The sequence below is a fragment of the Octopus bimaculoides genome, chromosome 1 (assembly GCF_046866305.1).
Source record: "Octopus bimaculoides isolate indiv1 chromosome 1, ASM4686630v1, whole genome shotgun sequence".
In the NCBI taxonomy this organism is placed as follows: Eukaryota; Metazoa; Mollusca; class Cephalopoda; order Octopoda; family Octopodidae; genus Octopus; species Octopus bimaculoides.
The window spans coordinates 84984688-84991079 of record NC_142928.1 but is presented as its reverse complement, the minus strand read 5'-3'; the positions used below and the strand labels follow the sequence as shown (position 1 = coordinate 84991079).

Here is a 6392-nt window from a genome sequence, read left to right as displayed (position 1 = left end):
CAGCAGAGGTAGAATTTATTATAACCTACTACAGTCACGAAGATACATTACAGAGCGTTTCATGGAAGTACGTTATAGTTCCGTAATTTAATTTTCAGATGTGCAAACACCTCACAATTTGAAATTAACGAAACGAGACTAAGAGAGCCTGATCTCCACCTATGCTACAAGTCGGAAATTCCGCGCAGCTCTAGGCTCAAGAGAAAATACATTCTATGAACTTGGCGGGACGACCCTAAAATTCTTCAAGCGTGATGTGCGGCGAGAATAGCATGCAGTTTATTTCGTAGGCACACTGAAGCAATCGTTGGGGCCTAAGGCGGATTTATACGATGGCTATTTTCTTTGATATATCCCGTGGATTATGTGTACCATTTTTTCTAGGAACATGTTGTTCTTTTCTGTTTGATGCTTCAGTTATTCCATGCATTGTTTTGGACTTAGTTGTCTGGCGCACTTTACGCACATATGTATATAAATTTGTAATTATACATGTGTTTATGTATGTATGCATGTATGTATGTATGTATGTATGTATGTATGCATGTATGTATGTATGTACATACGTATGTATGCATGTATATATGTATGAATGATCGCTCTTTCTTTTAATCTTTAGTTTATTTTTGTCCGGCCACCTTTCCGGTAGCAAGATTGCAAGGAAAAGGAAATTGTCATCGTCTCTTGTCTATGTATGTATGTATGTATGTATGTATGTATGTATGTATGTATGTATGTATCTATGTATATTTAATGGCATTTTATATAACATTCATATTCAATCAGAACATTTACGAAAAAAGCAGCTATTTTCCTAGGCTTTACTACTACGTAAGAGTACATTAGCCAATAAATGACTTCACTTTATTCAGCAGTTCGAGATAAATGCACATTGCGTGATAGCTAATATGTAATCCCTTTTCTTATGTATTTATACATTTGCGTGCAAGATAGAATGCAGCTGTAACAGGCTTTTTTTCTGTAGCTTGATGTTTTTAGCGCGTCAATGAATTGGAAGGCTTGAATAAGGTAGATGAAAAAGTCATCATGTGAAATATATCCATGTGTTTTCATGTCTGTGTAAATACACGCGTATTTATGTATCTATGTGTTTATATTTATTCTTCAGCCAGATATTGTGTTTATTTGCGTGTGCATACATACATACATACATACATACATACATACATAGATACATACGTACATACACGCATACACACATACATACATACACACATACATATATACATACATACATATATATGTGTATATATATAGATATATATGTGTATACATGCATATATATATATATATATATATATAAACATATATATATATATGTGTGTGTGTGTGTGTGCATATATATGTATATGTGTATATATAAATATATATACACGCACACACGCATGTATCTGTGTGCGTATATGTGTTTGCATGTATATATATATATATATATATATATATATATATATATATATACACACACACACACACACACACACACACACACACACACATATATATATATATATATATATATATATATATATATATATATATATATAAATATATATATATATGTATATATATATAGAGAGAGAGAGATACATACATACATATATGCATACATACATGCATATGTGTGTGTGTGTGTGTAGCTTTCCTTTGATCTAAACCGGTCTATCACACGCAGATGAATGTTACTACTACTACTACTACTACTACTACTACTACTACTACTACTACTACTACTACTACTACTACTACTACTACTACTACTACAATTCTAATGAAGGGAAGGATTCGATTTGTTATGTCGTTAATTATTTGTGACATTATCTGTATAGTATCACGTACAATAATTTTCACAATCGCACAAACCCATGTAAACACTTACCCAGATATGCAAACATATGGGAAACGTGAATATGTTCGCAAAGATAAGAAAAAGTACGTCATCAAAATCTGGGTTTAAGGATTATTATATTACGTACTAGTTTAAAAGTTGCAATCCGTGCGGACTTTTAGGCTATTTTCTGTGGAGGGCTAATTAGGCCCGCAGCTCCAAACGAAAGAGAGATAAATATCATGACTATAATAGGTCTATAATGACTACATTACCCAGTTATATTTGATCAGAGGTTATAGACGGATGAGAATTTAATTTTGTAATGCAATATTTATATTGTTCCAGTCTCAAGTTGAATTCCCAACTGTTGGCCAGTTTGTCCCAAAGTTCTTATCTCGTCGTAAAATTAGCGATGCGAATGTCATTTATCTCCCCCTTTATCTCTGACGTCATCAGACAAACTGAGATGGTATGAATCAGCCAAGCTTTACCTGCTAGAAATAGCAACTCAAATGCTTTTAAATCAGATCCCAATGTTGGATGTTAAGAACCAAATGAAGGGCAGATTTTCACTCCTGTGATCATCCTGATTCCAAAAAGGTATAATATGTCTATGTAGAGCAAATGTAGACTGAGATACAGGGGTCCTGGACAGACAGAATTTCGCGTTTATTATGGCAGATGTTCAACATAATCCACCTTCCACATAAGCATTTTTATGTCATAAGTTTTGTGTTCATTTCGAATCCTAGCCTGTGTGCAGTTCATAACAGACTGTGTATTGTAAATTTCTTCAATACAATTCGATGGCCAGAATTTATTACTATGTAATACGAGAATCCCTTCTACTATAGGCACAAAGCCCGAAATATTTGGGGAGGGGGCTAATCGGTTATATCGATCCCAATGCTCGACTGATACTTATTTCATCGATCCCGAGAAGATGAAAGGCAAAGTCGACTTGGGTGGAACTTGAACTCAGAACGTGAAGATGGACGAAATGCCGCTAAGCATTTCGGCTGGCGTGCTAAACGATTTTATGTAATACAAGAACAATATCTCTTTATTCTGTTTTACTGAATTAGTTTATAGCTTTTTACAACAATCTCCAAGTCCGCTAAGTAAATTAATTATTGGTTGATAAAATGAAAGGTTTCTATTTAAAGAAAATATGAGAAAGAGTAAATAGGGCTTACCCAGTGAAATTCAGTTTCACAGGTACCTCGTTAAAGCCTTTAAGTCAACGATAGCGTTCAACCAACAATAAATTTAATCCACGAATTTACAGATCGTAAAGTAACTTAGAAACAGATCCTTATAAAATACTCCGAGTGAAGAGAACAATACCTGTAATACTGACAGTATTACTTTTGTAAATTATAAAGAAACGATTTCAGACATTTCATTGAGTTGGTAGCAAACCCAAAAATACAATCGAGACAGGATCTGTGCTTGTGTTGTTATTCTAAGCGATTTCAAAATTTGCTAAAAGCTGCAAATGTAATAGAAGAAAGCACAGAGAAAATACACTAACATCTTAAAACTCAAATGAAGTCATAAAAAAACGATTTATTTTACATATATATCATATATGCAATGTAAAGACATGATAAGTAGATTACATTTCGGAAAGAAACGTTTTGTGTATTTAATGTCTTTATGAAGTAATTTTACTTATCTTTATGACGTTTAGTAGATATAGGATATTAATGATTGGCTCCTTTCTGCCTCCTTTTAGTCTTACTTCGTTTCTGAAGTTCAAAATTTAATGAGAATGAAAACGTCTCTCCATATGTTTTATATCAAGTTTACAGAAGGCTAATTGATATATTGCTCCAGAACACGCACTAAAAAACACGCATATATATATATATATATATATATATATATATATAAATAATTATATATACGTATATATATATATATATATATATATATATATATTACAGAGATGTACTTGCATAGCAAGTGACCTGATCTGAGATCGTGTGCTGGAACGATTAAAATTAATCTAAGGACATACTAAGTATGTCTACCTACCTGCTGGAAATAACAGTCAAACCTCTTATTTAAATCGCCTATTTAAATATGAGTTTTGACTGTTATTATCATTATTGATTCTGTTATATTAACAACAATGCGAGGATGTGTTACATGCAAAGTACTAGCAAACGCGCTCATATATGTATATATGTATATATGTGTGTGTATGTGTGTGTATATATATATATATATATATATATATATATATATATATATATATATATATATATATATACACTCACATATATATGTATATACATATACATACACACACACGCACACACACACATATACAAATATGTATTATGTAGTTATGAATGTTCATGAGATTGCACGAAGAAAGTTCCCCTCCGAGGCACAGGTCCAGGCTAGAATGCTTATGAAAGATCTACAGTCGCCCATTCATACCAGCCTAACCTCTGTCCACATCACCGATGTTATCCAAGAGAAAGGCAAAGACCGATACAGCTTGGCACCAGTGATGTCGCAACTCATTTCTTCAGCTAGTGAACTGGAGCAACGTGAAATAGAGTGTCTTGCTCAAGAACACAACACACAACCTGGTCCTGGTATCGAACTCACTGCCTTATGATTGTGAGCCTGACGCTCTAACCAATAAACCATGCGCCTTTACACACACACACACACACACGCACATGTATGTATATATATATGTGTGTGTGTTCATATATATATGTATACATACACATATATAATACTAAAGATCAATGTATACTTGTTTAAGTTTTGCGACTTTTGTGTAAACAGGTTACTGTAACCAAGTGATTAAACAGAAGTCCTTTCGTTAGAAATAAGTTCCAATACATTTCTGTGTCTTAGAATCCCCAAAGAAGAGGATTATTTTTCTTTATTGCATCAACTAAGAAACAGAAATTTTTAGCCATTCATGAAATGGACGCGATTGTAGATGAAATCCGCATACACAAACTTACTCGCTTAGCAACACTTACGTATATCATTAACAAAGAACCAAAAGAAATATCGTCATATTAATCTGCGTTCTGAGTTTCAGAGAACACACACACACACACACACGCACACACATTATTGGTGTATGGCATTGCAAACATGAGAATAATATTCCTTAAAACACTGCCTATTTTTGATCTTCAAGACGCCTACATTTCACAAGGTAAGTGCATTAATATTCACGGGTTCCTAAAAACACATAGAAACACAAACGTTTCTTATTAAGATAAACTGATTACACACTACAACCAGAATATGATTACCTTTTTGAAAGTCATCGATGTCATCCCTAATTTTGTTGAACCACTCTCTTACAACGGATGTACCAGCTTCGTATCTTCTTGTTTACTAAACCTACGTATGTTGTTACTCTATACTCTCTGTCTATATCTCTCACACCTCTGCGTAATTCATACACATATCCATATCCGTCTATCAGTCTTGTCTATCGGTCTGTCTATTGGTCTTTCTATCAGTCTGTCTATCATTCTGTCTCATTCTATATTTTAACATCCGTTCCGGACTCTCTCCTGTCTGCAAGAGACCATAATGTGATGTCTGTGTTGAAGTTTTTTAAAAATAATAATAAAAAAAAGAATAAAAATATGAAAGATTGTGAGAGGTAAAGTGGTAAAGAAGCCATAGACAGTAACAATATTTGCATGATATTCGAAAAGAGTATATTTAAGTATATTCTTTTGATCTAGGTGCTCAAATTCTTACTTCTCATTACGTATAATACACAATCCTTGTCGAAAATTTATGTTAACAATCATTGTACAAACGTATGTTTACGCATACACACACACACGTACACACACACACACACTCGCGCGAGCACACAATAATACACATATACTTATCACTGTAGCACTGTATCGAGCAGACTATCTGATGTTGTTATATACTAATGGTCAAAAAACTCTTCTTCACATTGTTCACATTGTTATAGCTTTCGAAGGATGATATCCCCGTTGGCTTGACGGACAGGCCAATGTTCTCCCTGAGCGGAATGCCAATATGTCGTCGGCTTATCCATTTACAGCTGAATGAACTGGAGCTGTGTGACACGAAATGCTTTTTCTTTGTTGCATGTAAAGTTGAACATCCACCGTGCATATGAATGAGTAATTTAATATAGAATTTCTCAAAAAAAAAAGAAAAAAAGATGTTTTTAAGTTCTTCGTGTTTATATACTCTTTTACTCTTTTACTTGTTTCAGTCATTTGACTGCGGCCTTGCTGGAGCACCACCTTTAATCGACCCCGGGACTTATTCTTTGTAAGTCTAGTACTTATTCTATCGGTCTCTTTTGCCGAACCGCTAAGTGACGGGACATAAACACACCAACATCGGTTGTCAAGTAATGCTAAGGGGACAAACACACACACACACACACACACACACATACACACACACACACATATATATATATATATATATATATATATATATATATATATACATATATATACGACGGGTTTCTTTCAGTTTCCGTCTACCAAATCCA

The 6392-nt window shown here is 33.7% G+C and overlaps 1 long non-coding RNA gene across 1 annotated transcript in view; it reads left to right on the top strand.

The window, feature by feature from the left end:
• The first annotated feature begins 4706 nt into the window (after positions 1-4706).
• LOC106879825 (uncharacterized) overlaps positions 4707-6392 on the top strand; it is a 55107-nt gene continuing 53421 nt past the window's right edge. The window contains exon 1 of the long non-coding RNA XR_001410673.3: positions 4707-5045. This is a non-coding gene — a long non-coding RNA (uncharacterized LOC106879825). The remainder of the gene's footprint in view (positions 5046-6392) is intronic.